This window comes from Panthera tigris, chromosome B4 (assembly GCF_018350195.1).
Source record: "Panthera tigris isolate Pti1 chromosome B4, P.tigris_Pti1_mat1.1, whole genome shotgun sequence".
Lineage (NCBI taxonomy): Eukaryota > Metazoa > Chordata > Mammalia > Carnivora > Felidae > Panthera > Panthera tigris.
In genome coordinates this window covers 106,900,783-106,923,253 of record NC_056666.1, presented here as the reverse complement: position 1 = coordinate 106,923,253, position 22,471 = coordinate 106,900,783, and the positions used below count along the sequence as shown (strand labels likewise).

The 22,471-nt window shown below is 35.5% G+C and overlaps 1 long non-coding RNA gene across 2 annotated transcripts in view; it reads right to left on the bottom strand.

Moving 5' to 3' along the window:
• Positions 1-17,362, bottom strand: part of LOC122240128 — a 249,890-nt gene extending 232,528 nt beyond the window's left edge. Inside the window, exons 1-3 of one of the 2 annotated variants that reach the window (XR_006219468.1) lie at positions 17,095-17,362; positions 13,654-13,798; positions 3,270-3,337 (exon numbers count right to left, since the gene is read on the bottom strand). This is a non-coding gene — a long non-coding RNA (uncharacterized LOC122240128). The remainder of the gene's footprint in view (positions 1-3,269; positions 3,338-13,653; positions 13,799-17,094) is intronic. The other variant, XR_006219469.1, reaches the window with a different exon arrangement.
• Positions 17,363-22,471: the final 5,109 nt, after the last annotated feature.

Sequence of the window (22,471 nt, the reverse complement as noted above, 5' to 3'; positions counted from 1 at the left end):
GTAAAGCCATTTCTTCAGGCAAAAGGTAGAATCTTGAAACACATGTTCCAACTTCAGAAAAATTAACTTTCCCTAAAAGTCTAACCATCTAAAAGAATTAACAATAGTTTTGAAAGATAACACAAATATTTTATACATATTTGATATAAACATATATATGAAATATACATTTATAGATAATATACATCCAGAATGTTATATACATATATATACACACATACACACATATGGATTTTGCAAAAATGTGTAAAAGCCATCATGCACACCTCTTCATGAGCAGTTGATTAATAGATACAGTCATTCCACCTGACTCAAATAGCTGTTCATGGACACATCTCAAATGTTTGAATTTTCCCAAGTTGGTCCTTGTGTGGGTAATGTTCAACGTAAAGGTCAAATACAGTTCCCCTGACTATTGTTGTAATAAAAGCAATAGTATAAGGAAAAGAATATTTAAGCAGATATGCATCCTTTTGAAGAATATAGCTCTGTTCCTTTACAACGGCAACTGACCCGTCTTAATGCCTGTGGAAAACAGTGACTAGCACAATTGCAAGAGATATTCTTCAAGGAATAACTCCAAGAGAGAAGCTTTCAAATATTTACACAGTGCTTAGGGACTTAATTTACACTGTTTTTTTCTCTGTTGACTTGAGTTAGTCCATGGGAAAACCTGTAACACATATATAGTGCATATACAAAATTGCACTCTTTGTTTGTTACCAGTTTTAACCAATGGAAAGAAACACCACGAGTGTAACTGGAAGATTCTTTTTATTCTCTGTTTTTGCACTCTAGCCTTTAGATCTCTATTTCTTGATGTCTCTGAGCTTCAGTTTCTTCCCTCTCATTTATGATCTTGAACTCATATTCTCCTTCCTGCCTCCTTTGGGACCTTGTAGCATTAATCATGTAGTTTCTCACTTTTATCATCAGAATCTTTCCTTCGACTGGTGTCCTCCCATGTGCTCTCATAAATATGCTTATATGTTTCTTTTGCTGAAAACGTATAAACCACACACACACACACACACACACACACACACACACACACTGAAAAATTTTCCCTTGATTCTATTTCCTCATAACCATTCTGTCTCTATTCCAATAATCTCAAATTCTTTCAGGTCCTCAAAAACTATCTCAAAAACATTTTGGTATTACATGGTAATGCTAAGCATGTTTATATCCAATAACCCAGAATTCTACTCCTAGGTAAATGCCTCAGAAAATTTTCACACTTAGGCAACAAGTGATATAAAAGAATTTTAGAGCTATATTGTTGGTAAAGCAAAATTCTGAAAACAAACAAAAATACCTAATAGATGGACACAGAAATTTTGATATCTTTTACAGTGGACAACTATACACTAATGAAAATGAATTTACCTCAGCTACAAGAATAAGTATGGGTGGCTCTCAAAACATCATGTTGAATGAAAAAAAGAAAATCATAAAATAACATATGTAATAAGATTCCATTTACATAAAATTGAGAAATTAACATTGAACAACATATGAATTAGACATATACACATATATTAATATAAAGCAAGACAAGTACACAGCAAATTCATAATAGTAATTATATGTTGACTATGTAATATATATGTTCCTACTTGTATATACTGAAGAAAGAGGGAGGGATACCCAAGAATCAGAACACACAGTGCTTCGATATTATTGGTATTGTTCTATTTTTTACATGAGGTGGTTAGTCCATGAAAGTTACACCTAAACTTGTATGGGTATGATTTTATCTTGCAATTTAAAAACTTGATCATCTGTCTTGTTTTCTATCCTTTTGCATATTTCTCAGCCAGTAATATTCTTTCCCCTTTTTTTAATGCTGTAACAGCATATTTGCTAGTTATCTCCCACTCATAAAACTTCCGGATTTTAGTTGTCTCCTTGCCAGGGAGGTCTTCCTTGATCTAAAGTAGGTCAGCTCCTTTGTTACATTAGCCCCTGTCCTCTTGTGCTTACATGATCTTAACACTCAGCTTTCTCATTAAGTCCCTGTTTTCTCCACCAGGCTCTAACCCCACTGGGGAACATAGTAGTTAGGACAGAACTTGATGCAAATGGATAATCAATAAATATTTCTTGAATTAAATTATTCTCTTTTTGGCTAAACTTCTAAGAGCAGTTTATCATCATCATGAAAGCTTGCTCAGGTCTAATTTACTCTTCATTATTCTAAACTATGACTTCTGTGCCCACAAATCTGTTATATTTGCTTTCAGAGAGGTCACCAGTGGCCTTGTAATGGTCTTTAGTTAGTGTAAATCCTTAAACAATTTGACCTCTCTGGATATTGGATACCCCTAAAGGGAACATTCCGTAAATTTCTCAGCCATGACTGAATGGTTTGTGTGTGTCAGAAGTGAGAATGCTTCCCCTTAGATCCATACACATCTTCAACATAGTTCTTCTACTTCTCCAACTGTCCTCCCTTTCTTCCTTGAACTCCATATGCTCTCTGGCCTCACCAAGAATTTGTCCTTGTCCTTGACTCCTCCTGTTTGATACATTACTCTCACTGATCATTTTCCCTTAGGCAACCTGACCACCATTTTTAAAATTATTACAGTATCCTTACTGCTCCTTCTAATTACTCCTACACCAGTACACCTTCTACACCCACCTCTCTCTTTTTTAAGTTTGTTGATTGATTGATTGATTGATTGATTGATTTTGAGAGAGAGAGCAAGGGAAGGGCAGAGAGAGACGGAGAGAGAGAGAATCCCAAGTAGGCTCTGTGCTGTCAGCACAGAGCCCTACATAGTGCTGGAACTCACAAACTGTCAGATAATGACCTGAGCTGAAATTAAAAATTGGATGTTTAATTGACTGAACTGCTCAGGGGCCTCCCACACCATCTTTTAGTAAGAAAGAAAGAGAGGAGAGAGAGAGAGAGAGAGGAAGGAAGGAAGGAAGGAAGGAAGGAAGGAAGGAAGGAAAAAAGAAAAAGAAAAAAAGAGAAAGAAAAAGAAAAAGAAAAAGAAAAAGAAAAAGAAAAAGAAAAAGAAAAAGAAAAAGAAAAAGAAAAAGAAAAAGAAGTCCACTGTTATTTCCTGCTTTGAAGTTTGTAATTACTCTTCTTAGTCATAGGATATAGCTTAAATTCATTACTTTAAACCATAAGGCTTTTCACATCTGACAAACTTCCTCTCAGTCTTCCATCATTCCCTACTCTCTAACCACTCCAAGTGATGTAACTTTTTTTTAAAAACACATCCTAAACTTGCACACAGAGCTCTACTCACATTATACCTTGTGCTAAAGGTTTCTTTTCTTCTGCTGCCTTATTCAGAAAATTCCAACATCAAAGATTCTAAATTGGGGAAAAGAGAATGTCAGAAAATCATTTGAAAATCTGATTTACAAAAGATATTAAAACCTTTGTCAAGTAAGTTTATACCTGCATACACAATTTTACATAGAATTTCATGAAAGTTGCTTTGTCTTATTCATTTTTAATGAATAAATATTAGTTAAATAAATTGCATGGGAAAGTACTATGTAAATATAAGGTATTCTTCCTCCTCTCCCTGAAATAGAAAAATCTTGCTATGCACTTTATTGCCTTTATATAAAACCCAGATTAAATTTTTTCAATCAATTTTGAACAAATTGGCAATGGTATCAGGTTGATCATATTTTAAGACAGTTGATATGGTCTCTATCCACGTCTGTAGGATATCAAGCAGTTGGGCATTCCATGAAATGAAGCACACATTCCCTGAAGTCAAATTAGAGCACACTAGGAATAGTTAGGGTTCAGAAGATAATTATCTGAGCAAAGCAATAATGTGTGAGATTATGGAAAGCTAGCAGGTTAAGACTGCAGTCATCATCGCCAACAATCTCTTGCCTCCTGTTTAACAATGAAACCTTCCACAAACGTGTAGTATGCATTACTCCATGTTAGTCATTATACTAGATGCTAACAGACAACTAAAAATAAAAATGGTCTCTGATCTTGAGGTTCCTTTATCTGGAAAATTACAGCATTTTTACACCCAGTTCTCAATGAGATAAAGAAGTTAATAATTTATTCTTCACATCCAGATATACATGCTAAACCTTGAATATCAGTATCATCAACTCTGATTACCTACATGAGTTTGAAATGCAAAACGAACATCACAGAAATGCTAGTATGGACCTAATAAAACTCAATAGTAAACAACACATATATTTTATTTTTTTTCAGTAAAAGCATGGCATGATATAATCAATCTTACTCTTATATACAAGTTATTCATTATGATTTTGCTGCATTGAAGGTTATGAGGTCTGAAAAAGCCAATTTAACTGGGCAAAGGAACATTGGCTGATTTCAAATGAAGGAAACTCTGTTAGGTCTGAGCCGTGCCCACAGTTCTGTGGTATTCTATAGCAGCATTTTAGAAGACAGATCCTCACCCCTTGGGGCACCTGAGTGGCTCTTCAGATAAGCATCTGACTCTTGATTTTGGCTCAGTGCATGACCTCATGGTTCATGAGTTTGAGCCCTGTGTTGGGCTCTGCACTGACAGTGCAGAGCCTGCTTGGGGTTTTCTCTCCCCTTCTGTCTCTTTCCCTCTGCCCACTCTTTCCCTCTCTCTCAAAATAATTACATAAACTTTTAAACATACATACATAAATAACATATTCTCATCCCTAAAATGCTGAGCATATTTTGAAAGAAATGTACTCACCACTGAGCAATTGAACCACAGAACTTTTTACTACATCTAAAAGGAAACAGGTATTCACTGAAACTGAAGTTTGAAATATATAGTTTTTTAAGCTAGATTTCACATTTTTATTGATACCTTGCTTAAAAAAACAAAGCAATCAGTTGTGCATAAACATTTTAAAAGTGAGGTTAGAAAGGGAATTTTAAACACCTATGAAACAATAGCTAAAAATCATGTGGCATTCTTGGTAAGCAGTATTTAGATGTCCATTGGCTTTGTATTAAATGCAACTGAGAATTTCTTTTCTGTATTTATCATTTCCTAAAAATTATAAGCAATAATCAGCTTCACACAAAACTTCTCATAGCATATTGGATGTGCTCAGAACAGAAAATAATTTTTGTGTTTTTCATTATTATTTTCAGTCACCTCTACTGCTATAGAAAAAAAATAATGTATGAGTGAGTGTGTGGTCATAAAATCCAAAAAAAACGAACCTCTCAGTGTTAAGAGTATTAATTTTTTTTCAGAGTCATAGAAAATGTCTTTTAAATAGTATTATATCAAAGGTTCTCTGAAAAAAAAAAAGACCTTAAATCTAGTTTCAGTTTCAGTACATACATTAGCAATGAATAAATAGATGAGGGGAGGCTGGTGGCACAGTTGGTTAACCATCTGACTTGTTTTAGGCTTAGGTCATGATCTCACAGTTTGGGTTCATGCCCCTAGTCAGGCTCTCTGCTGACAGTGTGGATCTTGCTTGGGATTCTCTCTCTGCCTCTCTCTCTGCCCCTCCCCTGCTTGCTCATTCTCAAAATAAATAAAGAAACCTAAAAAATAAAAATAAATAAGTAGATTAAAAGAAGAAACAGTAAAACTTAATATTTTAAATGAATAGGAGGCTTTCAAATTTACGGAGTATGTGCAGTTGTGATCACTCGTTCATCTTTTACAATCTTCTAAATTATGAGATTTTAATCTCAATTTTACAAGTGAGAGAAGTAGGCAGACCTTGAAGCAATTGAACAAGTAGCTCAAGACCAGTTATCTTTTAAGTGTCTTACTCTATAAAGTCCAGGACTCTTAACCCAGCTAGCAGAGTGACTGTCTGAGAATCTCATCATGAATGGAAAAAACATCAATCTGTAGAAAAAAAAGTCAAAATGAACAACCTGTGAGGTGAGAACAAATCACCTAAAGTAATGTGCAAGAACCCCGAATGTGATACACTGTATGTTATCCTGCAAGCCTTATGTAGGCATGATATTGCTCCCATTTGATCTAAGTAAATGCAAATTGTTAAATGAAGAATAGATCTTTCTGGCTAATGTCTTCTTAAAAATGTAAATTAAGAGTGGGGAAGTGAAAAAGTAAACAAGATTTTGCCATTCTCTTGAATAACATTACACTGAAGGTAACAACTCTGAGTTTGGCCATCTAACAAATACTTCTCTTACCTAAAGAGACACATATATTAAATCAGTAGCTCTCAATGCACATACCAGAGGAGAGACCGGAGAGACCCCTCCACCTACCATGTTACCCTACAACTGTTACACAGCCATTGCTCCCTGGTAGTTACTGCAGAGACTTAACTTCCCCCGACACTCAAGTGGTTAGCACACCTCAAAATCTTTTGAAAGAAACCAGTGGCTCACGCATTATTTGAGTCGATATCCTGCCTCATTCTTTTCCTTTAGCCATCTTCAGACCATCAGAATAAGCAAATCTAGTTGTGGACCTTCAGCCTTGATTCTGATAGTTCATTAGGGTCATAATTGAGTGAGTTTTCTGATATTCTTTGAGAGAATCAATATTTTTTAAAGATAAATAAATTAGACACTAGGTTTGCAGATTAAGGTAGAAAATCAAGAATTCCACGTGGGTTTTTTTGTTTGGGAAGAAGTTTCTTCCATCTGTGCACAAAGAGTACTACAAAGTGCCAAATATTAATATGATTAAATATGGGTTTGTTAACCATTTTTTTTCTTTTTCTTTTTCAAGTTGGGGAGGGGCAGAGGGAATCCTAAGCAGGCTCTGTGCCCAGTGCTGAGCCCAAAAAGGTGGGTAATGCTTGATCTCACCACAGTGATATCATGACCTGAATGGAAATCAGGAGTTGGTTGCCCAACTGACTGAGCCACCCAGACACCCCTAACCATTTTTCTTAAAACTCATTATAGGCTTATTCAGAGTAAGTTTAGAGGCTAAACCTTGGGTTTACCAGAGAGCAAAAAATGTTTTAAGACATTTAGCAAAACAAAATTCAGCATTTAGCAGAGTGATTGTCACATAGTGGATGCCATATAATATTTGTTAAATGACCTGGGAAAACTATTTCACTGTGGTTTGAACAATTATGAGAACAATGCCAATGAATTCTTTGCATTTTATCCAACACACATTTATTTGGTGCCAGTGAGGTATAAATCAATCAACATATATTGTACCTGGTGAAAATTCAAAGTTAAAATAGTCAATTTTCAGGGTGCCTAAGTGGCTCAGTCGGCTAAGCATTCCACACCTGATTTCTGCACAGGTCATGATCTCATGATTCAGGATTCCAGAGTTCCAGCCCCCTGTTGGGCTTTGCACTGACAGCATGGAGCCTGCTTAGGATTCTCTTTCTCCCTTTCTCTCTCTCTCTCTCTCTCTCTGCCCATCCCCTGCTTGTTCTCTCCCTCTCTTTCAAAATAAATAGGTAAACATTTTTTAATAGTGAATTTTCCAAGGAAATTGAATTCTAATGTTTTCATTTTTCTGTTGTGGGATGGATTTCATGAACACCTACAAGAAAATTGTAACAGGTAGCAAGAAGAAAACTCTGATAGTCTGAGACAGAGAGAAGGAGGTTACTAGAGAAACCACAGTATCTATATTTTAAAAATATATGTATATTATTAATTATATGTTATATAGTACCTTATAATGTAATATGTATGATGATTTAAAATCATTTAGCTTATTTTATCTTTGAAAGTTATTTTTGCAAAATATTTTTGCTTTTAGGTGGACAATGGGTTTTTAAGAAAAATTATAGCAGAACAGTTACTATTTGAAAAAAAAACACGTCTTAGATTAACTAGCATGTTAGAAAAATACAAATCAAGAAAATGTGTATTATTGATTTCTTGCGATAATTTTTACAGAAAATGACCGTTTGATATTTCTGATTACAACTATTATTCTCTGTGAGACCTTGATGAAATGTTTTTACATGTAAGATGTGCTAAAACTCTATTAAAGAAGTTAGTCAATTATAGATAATCTATGGGCTAAATGAGGTTTCTATCAATGGACTAAAGTGATTGCTGCTTGAAATAGGGCTGTTGACTGAATCTCTTCATGAAAATGTGTTCCCTATTGACTGGTGCTTAGGGAACTTGATCATTCGTTTTAATTTAGAGACTATAGTTAGTGTCCCAAATTCTACTTGAAATTTCTTTTATTAGTCTTTTTCACAAGGGAGCCAAACTGTTACTTCCTCATAACTGCCCCGCAATTTTCAGGGATTACTCTAAGTGTGAATTGTCAAGTATTCCTTCCAGCTGCCTTCTGTCAGGCTATAATCCCGTACTGAGCCTGTCAGAGGTCACTGAGCTCTTGACTAATGCACTTCATTAGGGAAGGAAAGCAGAATGTCTCCAGGACACAAATGGCAGGAGACATGCAGCAGAACTGGGCATTACCTAAAAATAAAAATACACTAAACTTTAAAACCATGAAATTTTCAGTAAATTTCCAATAATTCAGAACAAAAGTTACTATATCAAACATTTAAAATCACTTGACATTATCTTTGTAATATCTGATAAATTTTGAAATTAAAACTTTTGACCTATTAATAATGATGAGTGAATTGTTAAGAACAAGACTTATAGTAGTAAACCTGTTCCTTTTTCCACAATTGCCACCTTCAATCAACTTTGGGATATTTAAATTTCATTCTTTCCTGATATTTAATATTGTGTTACATTTATTTAAACGTTTGAAACCCATTATATGAAAACCTACTTTTAGTGAAGGTGGAAATATGCAAATATAGGAAATGGTAAACTTTAAATTTCAAAAAAATGTATCTTGCAGAATCCTTTGGTACATGTGCATCTGGTTGTCTCAATAAGACATAACTAAGAAAAAAGTTTGCCAACTATTGTTAATAGACTGATTTAAGAATCAGAGTTTAAGCAAATCACTAAGTATTTGTTCTCTATTTGGTCTTGATGCTAATATTTCTTTATTATTGTTGTGGTTTAGCCTTACAGGAACAATCTTGAAAGACCATTCTTCAGTTAGAAAGATACTAACGTGTGTCATGAAACATGCTAAGAAATATTTTCTTCTTACTTCATTGCCAAATTTAAATAATCTTAATAGAAGGTAAGGAAAATATGCATATATGAAACCATTCTATGTAGAATAAGCTAAAAAATCCTTTTTTCCTACATAAGATCAATTATTTCTTAAAAGTATCAAAACTTTTAATCACAATTGTCAAAACTACCAAATTAAGCTATATTGTTGAGAAATGTAAAGTGAAATAACCAGTATCTGACTGCCATACTCTCTTAATTGACAAATAGGTTATTACTTTGGGAAAGGCTTCATTCCTTTAGGAGATGATTTACTCTGTCATTTAAAAGTATCACTTAAAAAAAGAGAAAAGATAAAATGCATCAAAACATGTTGCAAAATTTTAAGAAGCTATATATTTAAAAGTTAGGGATAGGGAATCACAATTTCCTTCTCACTGTAGTTTGCAGTCACCCGCTGGACCTCCATGGCAGTGGAATTGAATACGTTTTTTCTAAAATCCCAAGGCTTCAAATTAGGGATCAGGAGTAAGCTCTTGTCAGCAGAGGGCTCATGGGTCTGGAATTTAATTAAAGTTCTTCTAGTGGTCTGAACCTTTCTCACATTTTCATCTTTAATGTACTTCTGGGAATCAATTTAAAATTTCCTTCAAGGAAATTCTTGAGTATCACATTTGAAATTAATTACATTTATACGAAAGATAAAAAACGATTGGAAATACAGAATTTAAAAAATGCAATACATTATTAAAATACTAAGAAAATGATTATGTTGCAATGTGTCTATCTGTAACAGCCATATCAGATGGTAGACTTCCCAGTGCATTATTCATCGCAGCCCAAGAAATTCCTGAATTTGTAGCAAGGTGGGTCCCAGTTCCAACTGAGATTCATTCTTACTGAAATAACCCAGGGAATGGGTTTCTTAGACATCCCAGATATAAATAACAATTTTATATTATTAAATTCAAATAGAAAGATTGTAGTCTTGGAGGTATTTTCTCTCTTCTTACTAGATTAATATATTTTCATAGTGTAAGAAAATGAAGGATGAGGAGAACATGTCTTGTAAATGAGGAAACGAGATATTTTACCAAGATCAAGGAAGGCATGAAGGCCAAGAAGGCTGGTATGAAAGCTGTCTTCAGTATTTGGGCGGCTGTTATGTAAAAAATGTTTTATATCCTTTCTCTCTTGCAAGAATATGTAGAACTAGGATTAATGAGTAGAAGTCAGAAAAATAGGTGTTTTGATTCGATTTGAAACATTAGAACTATGTAATTCAGAGAAAGGTAGTCAAAAAGTAGTGAAATTGTCTCCATAATGGTTCAAGAAACTGGGTGGCAGTCAATCAAGAATCTACAAAGAGGGCTGCCTGGGTGGCTCAGTCAGTTAAGTGTCTGACTTGGGCTCAGGTCATGATCCCATGGTTTGTGGGTTTGAGCCCCACGTCAGGCTCTGTGCTGACAGCTCAGAGCCTGGAGCCTGCTTCAGATTCTATGTCTCCCTCTCTCTCTGCCCCTCCCCCACTCATGCTCTGTCTCTCTCTGTCTCTCAAAAATAAATAAAAACATTTTTAAAAAGCTACAGAGATATTTCTGCAATGGGAGAGGGCTGGGATTATACAGCCCCTAAGACCTCGTTCAGCCCTCAAATTCTTTGCTTCTTATGTTTAGAATACACAGTGAAATAATACAAACAACCTAGGAACTGGGAGTTGAAAAAAAAATTTCCAAAAGCTGGCTCTGTGCGTATTATTTGCTAAAAGCTTTAATTGAAAACCTGAAGTATATAACACAAAGAAGAGTTTCATAAGAAATTTTAAAATGATAAATTGGCAATGAGCATGTATATTTTGACTTTTAAAAATATCACTTGCTGGTCTATTTTTTCTTTTCTCATTTTTATCCAGGCTGGGGCAAGGAAAATAGAAAACATAAATGAGACTGTAACGTTCTCATGTACTAGGAAGCAGGAAATGATTCATAAATGATTGAGATATGTCAAAGAATACAAAAGCCAGCTTGAATGGGGTTACCATTGGCTAAATCAGTGACAATACGAGCATCAAAATAGTTGATAAAAGCAGATTATAACACACTGAAAAGTAGAAGAAACTCTGAGACTATTTTGTTATAAGTAAAAAGATGAATTAGTTGAAACTTTGTTGAGGACTAGGATATTAGCATGGTATGTACAAAATACTTATTAGCTATAAAAGGCAAAAGATTAACCTTGCAGTGGAAAAATCTACTTTAACCAAATGATCAAAATGAATATCCACATGGAACTAGTTGAAATTATACACTATATAACAGGATGCAATAAGAATGTGGTGATGCCTGTGTTGCATAACCTGAATCTAATCATTTCAAACATTAGATAAACCCAGTTTGAAAGACACTTCTGCAAAATGAATGGCTTGTAATCTTCCAAAGTGTCATGATCATAAGAGTTGAGGAATTGCCCCATTCTGAAAAACACTAAAGTAAAATGTGAAATGACAGCCAAATATAACACATGATTCTGACCTGGATTCTTGTGCTAACGAACATCATTGAGATGACTAGTGAAATCTGAATGCTGTCTGAGGATTAAATGGTAATAGTGTATCAATGTTAGTTTCCTGATTGTGATGCTCATATTGTGGTTATATAGCATAATGTTGGTAATGGATATACAGTAAAGTATTTGAGGATGTTGAGATATTGTCTCAAGACTTTGCACTTAAATAATTTAGAAAAAAACATTCTGTATGCTGTGTACTTTTAATTTTTTGTAGGTTTGTTATCATTCAGATTATATACATAATATTTAATCATATTTAATAATATTATTATAGTTTATTTTTGGACTTAAGGTATGTAAGGGCTGCTATTGATTAAGGTTATCTAACAGCATAGATTAGTGAACTAATTACTGAACTAGTAATTAGTGAACTAATTACAGATTTATTTTAATTAGTGAACTTAACATGTTTGAAAGTTTTAAAGTCAAGGATCAATGATTATCTTTCATGATCATAGTTATTTTTTAATTTTTTTTAGAGAGAGAGTTTAAGCAGAGGGAGAGGAGCAGAAGGAGAGAGAGAGAGAGAGAGAGAGAGAGCCTCAAACAGGCTCCACATTCAGTGAGAAGCTTGATGCCACAACCCTGGAATCATGACCAGAGCTGAAATCAAGTGTCAGACACTCCACTGACTGAGCCACCAAGGTACCCCATTACCAAAATTATTTTGAAAGAAACTTTTGTATTAACAAGAGATTTGGGGATGAAGCAAGGAACAGGAGGGCCTTAGAGTATACCTGTGGTATAATACATTACAACTAACTAGATGGTTAGTTTCAAGCATATCAATTAACTTTGTGCATAATTTTTTCCTTTTTCTTTTTTTTCTTTTTTTAGAAAGAGCACATGAGCCAGAGAGAGGTCTGAGGGAGAAAGAGGGAGAGAGGGAGAAAAATCCCACACAGGCTCCATTTCAGCACAGGGCCCAACATGGGGCTTGATCCCACAACCCTGAGATCATGACCTGAGCCAAAATCAAGAGTTGGATGCTCAACTGACTGAGCCACCCAGGTACCCCTTTCTATACTTTAAATGGAGCTAATAATGCCACCCTAGCTAGGCTCTTGTATGGATTATGTAAATCATCACATCAAAGAGCCCTAGTATAATGTTTAACACATAGTTGATATCCGCCCACCCTTTCTACCCATTCACCAAATATTTATTAAGTAGTGTTTGAGATCCTGCATAAATTATGCAACCTCACATCTGTAGCCTCAAGAATTTCATAATCTAGTGAGTAAAACACGCACATACACACACACACACACACACACACACACACAAATTATATCTAGAGACAAATGAAATGAGAGATGTATGCAACAGAGATACTGAACAAATACCACTTGCCTTGGAAGGAAAGCTCAGAATAAATAAAAACATTGTTCAACTCCAATTCTAATGTTAAGTGTCAATTATTTTATTTTATTACAGAATATGTAGGAAAATATGTTTGAGAGAAGACTATGTATGAGAAGGTTGTTGTATCAAATAACATACAGTCTTCATGCAACAACATAATTTGGGGGTCATGATATCCAAATAAGGATGTCTCTATCTATTAAACAATCACCTTCACTATTCACTGAAGACTTACTCTGTACAGACATTTTACATGTATAACTTAATCTTCACAATGATCCATTGAGGCAGGTCCCATCACTGTGTACACTTCACAGGTCCTAAACTTTTCTACCTACACATACTCACATACTAACTTTATCCAGTCTTATTCATTTAAATAGTATCTCTCTGCTGATCTGACTTATTTGTATCCTCAAATCTTTCTATCTGAATTTAACATTCATGTATAGTACTGTCTATACAGTACTGTCTATATAGTACTGTCTAGGATGTTTAATGGGCTTTTCAAACTTAGCAAACTGAACTAGCTTCTTTCCTTATTCAACAAAATGTGTTCTACAGCCTTTCCCTATAAGCAAATGTTGACCACCCTTCTGCTTAATCAAGCAAAAAAAATGTTGAGTTATACATGACTGTCTTCTCTCGTTCCCCTCATTCTACAATCTACTCACAAAACCTACTAACTCTATTTTCAAAAATATCTTTTCAGAACTTACCTTTTATTATAATATCTTTGCTACCGTATGGTCAAATCTTCTCTTAAACTCTTGGCTAAAGTTTTGCAATATCCTCCTAATTGGTCTCATGATTCTTCCCTCACCCTCATTTCAACCTATTCTTAATACAGCAACCAGAATGATCCTGTGAAAACATAAGTCATGTCAGGACACAATTCTCAAAACATTTTCACTGCTTCCCAACCCAACCAAATAAAACCAAAGTACCAGAAATGACCCAGAAGGCCCTAAGGGGCTTACAACTTCTCCAGTTTCCATTTCTCTTATGTTGCTCAGAACTTCTGCTCTTTCTATTCCCTTCTTAGAAAGCTTTTTCCCTTATATTTGTAGAATCTTCTTCCCCTCGTCCTTAAGGACTTTTGTCAAATGCTATCTCCTCGGTGAGGTCTTTCCCGATGTCCTTGTTAAAAATTCATACTCATTTACCCTCACACCCTTTATCCATCTTCCTTATTTTCATCTCATTTTTCCTCAGAAAACTTTATTAACATTCTACAGATTTTTGTTATTGCTATCTATTGCCCATCCCCCCACCACTAGAATGTAAGCTCTGTGGCAAGAAGGAATTTCTGCCTATGTTGCTCATTGCTTTTTCCTGAGCAACTAATACAGTGCAGACACATATTAGGCACTTAATAAATACTTCTCAAATACGTTAACAAACATGAACAAACTTGCCTCATATAGCAAGGGGCAGTACCAGGGCTGAGGTAGTGTGACTCCAGAGTCTGTGCTCTTACTTCTTATAATATTACCTCATCTTCTTGTGCTGTTACTTCTTGTAATATTAGTTCATCTCCACCTCAATCCTGAATACCCATCCTTTCCATCACTGTCAGTAAACTGGACCAATTCCCAGAATTTCTTTAATGTCACAACTCTGACAACATGTGCAAATTGAACTGATCAATGCTGAATATTGTTGTTACAGAAGGGTGGGCTTAAAAGAGGATGCAGTCCTGGAGGAATTTAGAACATATAAAATAGGGAGATCTTTGACCGTGTAAGGTCAAGTCTTGACAAAACTTCATATGGTTCTAGAGTCAGAACCTGAAGTACATACTCTTGAAGTATAGCTGTTAAATCCCATAACTGGTTTCTAAGCACTAGAAAGTTTTATGTGTTGCAGATTATCTGTAACATACACACACTCACACAAACACACACACACACACACACACACACACACACATCACCACTCTTCTCCCTTCTAAATTGGCACTGATATTCCATAATATTCTACTCCCTAAACATAGACACACCTGCATAAGTTAGTATGAAAGCCAAGTTGACAGCATGTTTTATGCATTGGCTTATTTCTTGGCCAAAGATTTGTTTTCTGTCATGAAGACCAGGCTTTGGAGCTGTTTTTAATGCGACATAATAGAATACATATAGGGAGATCTCAGCCAACTTAAAAAGTGTATATTGAACACCTCCTCTGTCCAAGGTGGAATGGGGTTGGAGAGAAGGATAAAGCATAGCTGTGTCGAGAAGTGGTTCACAGTTTGGATGAGGAGAGATAATTAATATATACATAAAATAATTACCAAAAAACTAAGAAATAAATGGTATTGCAACTAAAGACAATTAAGATAAAAAGATGAAACTATGAAACAAAGTAGTTAAGAAGGCTCTGTGAGGGAATGAAAAGGACTCTTAGTAAGCACCTGCTATGTGCCAGGTGCTTTGCATATATTGCCTCACTTAATCAACATGGTAACCATATGGGGTCTGAATTATTATGTTATTTTTATTGGTGAGGAAATTGCGTTGAAGTCAGTCCAGGAAGAATTTATTGCAACCTTATTGCAATCATTCTGTATCTTCAGCCAGGAACACAATGCCAAGCTTGGCTGAAGATGCAAAACAACTGCTTTGCTTCCTACCCTTTATGAAATGTCAGTCTTGGTTGAGACGGTTGCTCACAAAATAGGTGAATGTAATCTGAGTCTCACGTTGAACCATACTAAGAAGGCTTAGCTTACTTTCTGTGGGAACAAGAAGCTTCTACCCGAAAACATGGGTCCCAAGGAAGTTTTTCCAAAAGTGGTAATACCCATGTTGGATCTTGAATAATGAAGATGGTGAAACTGATTTTCTAGGCAGAGGGGATTGCAAGAACAAAGTCACAGAGTTCTGGTTCCATATGGCATGTGCATAAGTCAAAATCTTGCTAACTATTACAACAAGCCCACCTCCAAAATGTATATTGGCCAAACCTAATCGAAGTTATTTTTTCTCATGCTTGTGCTCCTGATGTCAAAGAGATTCTTCACAAAGTGGTGATTGGGGGACCCGGGATCCTTCCATATGAAATCTCCACCACCATCAATGTGTGGTAAGGTCTTCGAGCTTTGTGGCATCAAATTGAAAGAAAGAGAAGAGAGCCCACGGGAGGTTTTCATGCACCGGTTCTGGAAGTAATCGTCCTCACTTCCATTCACCTACAATACCGTGGTATGACCACTCCTATCTGCAAGGAAGGCTGAGAAATGTATTCCATCTTTTTAAACAGGAAGGAAAGAAGTTATTTTCATGAATACGTAGTGTATCTGCCATTGTGAATGAATTCTGTTATTGCTGTGGAATAAATTTAGATGAGAGAGAAAGAAACAGCTGCATCACGGAGAACTTCTAATTTCATGATAAAGAACTCATAAAATATTCATTTTCTAGGAATAAATATGTAGGTAAGTGATAGTTAAAACCATGCTGCTAGAGGTACACTCAACGTGTGAGGAAAATATAGAGAGTAGTATTCTGGGAATTACAAAGGTTTAGGAAACAATCAGAGGAAAAACACTTAGGATGGGTGACCAGGAATAGATGAGCAAGGCAGTATGGGGAGAACCAGGAAACTGTAGCATCAAGGTTAGAACTCAAGATTATAAACAGAATCAAGATGGAAATAAGTTATCAGCAGGTTCAAATGCAGGATTTTTTATAATTTAATGAATAAAAATTGCTTGAACGGGAAAGCAAGAGGTATTAGGTCAAAAAAAGAAATTGGAAATGGAAGACAGAATGTCATCCTGGAGCATGTATTTTTCAAAGCACTAACAATGTTGTGGGGCTCATCTGATGTGAAGTTTCGATCCTAAATTGTGTTCTGGACCCAGTTCCACTGCATGTTGAGGTGAGGTGGTTGCCCACACTAACAAGCAATGCTCCAGACACGAGCTGAGTGTCGTAAAGTTAACTCATATCTACCTGTCGATAGCATTAGATTCCAAAGATTAAGGATTCAGTCCCACAAACTGCTCCCTGCCCCCAACTTCAGATGCCAACCACAAACCCGGGTTGTTACCTGTCCTTCTGACAGACTTGTTATAAACAAGAAAGTTCCCAAGATCCCCTCCTCAGGTTCAATTAATTTGCTCTAGCAGCTCACAGAACTCAGAGAAACATTTTACTTACTAGATTACCAGTGTATCATAAAAAGAGATAACTCAGGAACAGCCAAAGGGCAAGGCACAGAGAAAGGGCCCAGAGCTTTCATGCCCAATCCAAGTATATGATTCTTCTGGCATCTCCATGTGTTCACCAAGGTGAAGGTGTTTCAACACTGTCCCTCTTGGAGTTTTGCAGAGGCTTCATTACTTAGTTATGATTGATTAAATCGTTGACCATTGGCAATTGATTCAACCTCTAGTCCCTCTCCCCTCCATGGAGGTTGGAGATGAAGGGGGAGTGGTACTAAAGTTCCAACCCTATAATCCTATGTTTGGTTACCCTGGCAACCAGTCCCCATCATTAGGTTACCTGAGGGCTTTTCAAAAGTCTCCTCATTAACATAACCAAAGACACCTTTACTACTCTTATCAAAGGAAATTCCAAGTGTTTTAGGAGTTGCAGGAACTAACTGAAGACCAAGCATATATTTCTTATTAATAAAGCACAACACCACTGATACCAATTTCAAACTGGTATTTTGTACTTCTATCCTGACCTATCTCCATGGCATTCTGTTGTTTTTTATTGATATCCCCACTTTCTGTTTGTAGTACAACTTATTCCACGGATACGTCAATTGACTCTATTTTTTTAAAAGAATCCAATGTGGGGGCACCTGGGTTGCTCAGTTGGTTAAGCATTAAGACTTCGGCTCTGGTCATGATATCACAGTTCATGGGTCTGAGCCCTGCACCAGGCTGTGCTGACAGCTCAGAGCCTGGAGCCTGCTTCAGATTCTGTGTCTCCCTCTCCCTCTGCCCCTCCCTGGCTTGCATTCTGTCTCCCTCTCTCTCTCAAAGATAAACAAATTTAAAAAAAAATAATAAAAAAATAAAAGGATCCAACATGATTCCTCTATTTTTAATATTCTTCTTCCAGACTTCTTTGAAAATAACATTTTGAAAATGTTTATAGTAGCATTATCAATAATAGCCAAATTATAGAAAGAGCCCAAATGTCCAAATGAATAGATAAAGAAGATGCAGTGTGTATGTATGTGTATATACATCTTTACTCATCAATTGATGGACATTTGGGCTCTTTCTATAATGTGTGTATATATATATAAATATGTATAATGTATATATATACATATATATATATACATATGTATATATATACATATATATGTATGTATGTATATACATATGTATAATATATATGTGTGTATATATATATGTATATAGGTATAATGGAATATTACTCAGCCATCAAAAATAATGAAATCTTGCCATTTGCAATGACATGGATGGAGCTAGAAAGTATTATGCTGAGAAAAATAAGTCTGTCAGAGAAAGACAAATACGATATGATTTCGTTCATATTTAAGAAACCAAACAGATGAACATAGGGGAAGGGAAAAAAAAGAGAGAGAGAGAAGCTACCCATAAGAGACTCTTAACTACAAAGAAAAAAGTGAGGGTTGCTGTAGAGGAGGTGGGTGGGGGATAAGCTAAATAGGGGATGGCAATTAAGGAGGGCACATGTTGTGATGAGCACTGGCTGTTGTATGTAAGTGATGAATCACTAAACTCTATTCCTGAAACTAATATTACACTATATGTTAACCAACTAGAATTTAAATAAAAACTTGAAACATAAAAAAGGGAGTGATAAATAAATAAATAAACAAACAAATAAATAAATAAATAATAAAGACAAACATGGAGATGGGATTTCTGTGAGAGGAGGTGCCAGGCCATTAACTGTGAAATCAGAACTGCATGATAGTTCTCTTCATCTGTGAGTGACTTTTATTCACCTAGGTGACTATGCATTATTTCATTCCCAGGCACAGTTCTTTAGGTTATCTTAAAAAAAGAAAAGAGAGAGAGACAACAGACTCAAAATGGAGTCACGTGGGCTAAATCCATATTTCCTAACCTAGCTATAATTTTAACTTCTCCCAGGAATACAGTCTTAAACTAGCAATCCGGAATGTGCTGGTCAGTAATAGTGAGGAAATCCACCTGACAGACCTTACCTTCCTCCAAAGAAAGATAAGGTGATATGTTATTTCCTTGTCCCCATACACTTCCGCCTATGAAAGTCTCCCATTTTGTTCAGTTCTTGCAAGCTGCTTTCTACCTGCTAAATGGGATACTGCTTAATTCATAAATCACTAAATAAAGCCAGTAAGATCTTTGAAGTTTCCTCAGTTGAATTTTGTTTCTTAACATACTGATGTAACAATCTTTGATTTACATGTGCAAAAACGGAGACTTCAGAATTTAAACAACTTGCTTAGGACCATAGCTAATAAGTGACAAACTGGATATGAACCCATAACCACTTCAGTAAAAATTCCAGCTCATTCCACTGTTCCAGTCTATGTTGGTCTATAGGATGAGATGAATAGGAAGGAAATTGTATTTCGTAAGCAATTGTTAATCAGTTTCTTACAAAGTGATTTTTTTTTTACTAAAAACAAAGTCCATAATAAAAAGTCATATCGTAGTATTTTTACTATGTTTTATTTAATTGGTTAAGTACAATATACTTCTCAAGTGCTATCTACTTGATGAAGAGGTGACATAATTTTCACTTTTATGACCTCAATAACTTTAGCATTTAGTAACTGAACTTAACGTATGGAAAAGCATTTTAAACTTTATGTACAATTAAAAAATATAAGCTCGAACAACTTTGAAACAGCCCCCATGAGTTAGGAGCGTATGATCCTACTGGACTATACATTTTGTGAATTCTATAATCATATAAAATGTGCAAAATATAATGATGAATTTCTGACTTCATTATTTCTCAAATATACCATACCTTTTTCTAAATGAAGTGTTTCCTCTATAAATGTAAACTGCTCCATTTTTTCATGTTTTCCTCATTTTCAGAGATTTTCCTGCAATTTCACTTCAAGGATGGATGCAAGCACAGCTGTGGTTTTTAAGAGGTGTTTACACCACTTCTTGTACAGAGTTCATCCATCATATTCTACCCACATATTTCAAGAATTAAAACATAGAATGACAGTGGCAAATGCGTTTAACACCAGACAGGACTCCAGAAATGCAACAAACATAAGGACAAGTTGACGTCAACCAAATCTAAACACAAACATGAGGAATACCTCCATAAGACCTTTTACTCAAATGAGCGTAAAGATGGTTAAGATTTTAGTTCCCATGTTTAATATTGGATATAAGCTCTATATTGAAAAGACATGATTAAAAAACACCGAAATGCAAAAACAAAAGGTGTACTTCTCTTTTCATAAATCGCTGTTCCCAATGAATTGACATTTCTACATCACATCTTTTGGTTCAAGAGGATCTTTTCAAAGAATAGAACATTTCACACCCCAAGTTTTTCAAAACACTTGGCTGAGTGCCTTTGCTACCCACAGAATAATACTAAAACTGCTTTACTACAGCATCTCTTTATGATTGGACATGGATTTTTTATTTCAGGCTTACCTCTTATCCTTTCCCCATGGTGGAACCACCATCATATTTAATATGCCCCAAACATTGCGTGAACAATCGAATTATGCATATACAGTGTATGAGCAAAGCATAGACCCTGGCACCAACAACAAAAACATTTTTATTAAAGTCTATCAGAGATGCTTATCATCCCCTTCCATGCTTATCTACCTATTGGCCATGCTTCAAACCCCAGCTTAATGCAACCTCTATCTGAAGCCATTCTATTTAGTGCAGGCCTACCTACTCACTCCTCCTCCTCTACTGCAATCACACTCTCACTAAATCTCTACCACAGTGCATTATGCATTGTATTGAAAGTTGCGGCTACGCGTCCTTGTCTTTCATTGGACTATGAGTCCTATGAAAATAGAGATTATGTCTTATTCTTCGGATTCCTAGAGCTCAACACAGTACTAATTCTTAATTCCATTTCTGAATGTTTTTCTTGGTGGGATCCAAAAATCTTTTAGATTTTAGAAAAAAAATATGGTCTTTACAATGTGTGATCTATGAGACCCCAATCAGGTACTGGGCACTGCACCCTGTAATCACATAATAATATTTCTGCAGTAAAGTATAATGCGACAATCATTAGTGCCATTTACCAAATATATTTCCAGTTATCTTCCCTGCGAGAGGTACAGAGCAGGATTATACCTTCTGTGGCTGGGAAGGGCCAGGTGGCTAGTTTTGTTTGTGAGTGGAAGTAATGTGTGCCATTTCTAAGTATTAATTATTAATGGGAGATCCTCTTTAGCTCTCTACCCCTCTGGCATGACAGCTGGCAGTATTTGGGGTGATGGGTGTAATCTCTGCCCAGGTTCTTGAGTGACTCTAGTCAAACCATAGTGGACATGCTGTTTTAAGCCATTATAGTTGGAAGCTGTTTATTACTGCAGCATAACCTGTTCATACTTAGTGCACAAAAACCGACTATAGATGTCATACTATTTCAAATCGTATTTTGTAGTCAAATGATTCATTTGGTTGTATTGGGTTTATCTAACAAATAAGTTACAAAAACTTTCAACTTTTCGAGTTCATAATTTTAGAATTATGAAAAAGAACTGTAAAACAGTATGCATCAAATTTAGTATAGCAGAAAACATCAAAAGGAAGGGGGAAATCTCCAAAAACAGTAAAAGGAAGGGAAAACAATAAAAACACAGGGGCTTTAACTTTTTTTCGTTATTTTATGTTCTTCTTTTCTAAAAATTATATATGAAAATGCTAAGAAAAATAAAATTGTGTAGGCCCACTAATACTAATTTTTGGTTTTATTTTTATGCTGATCTTCTCTGGAAAGTAATGTAAAGAAAAAATATCAGATTCATATGTAACACAGGAATGTCATTTTTATGAGAAAAATGTCCTCACCGTTTTTCTGACTTTTGTATGTATAAGTAAGATAAATATAGAAATTGTTGTCCTCTCGGGGTACCTGGGCGACTCAGTTGGCTAAGTGTCTGACTTCGGCTCAGGTCATGATCTCATGGTCCATGAGTTGGAGCTCCGCATTGGGCTCTGTGCTGACAGCTTGGAGCTTGGAGCTTGCTCTAGATTCTGTGTCTCCTTCTCTCTGTGCCCCTCCCCTACTCATGCTCTGTCTCTATTTCTCTCAAAAATAAATAAACATTTTTTAAAAAGAAAGAAATTGTTGTCCTCCCTATATATTTTATTAGGTACATTTATTGAGTACCTCCTATGTATATGTATTAATTAATTAATTACTTTAGTTGGCACACAATGTTACATTAGTTTCCCAGACAAGTCTATACAACTGTAGCTACTGTCTGTCCCATTGACTATATTCCCTGTGCTGGAATTCTTATCCTAATGAGTTACTCATTCCAAAGGTAAAAGCCTGTTATCTCCTACTCTCCACAGTAAGTACTGTT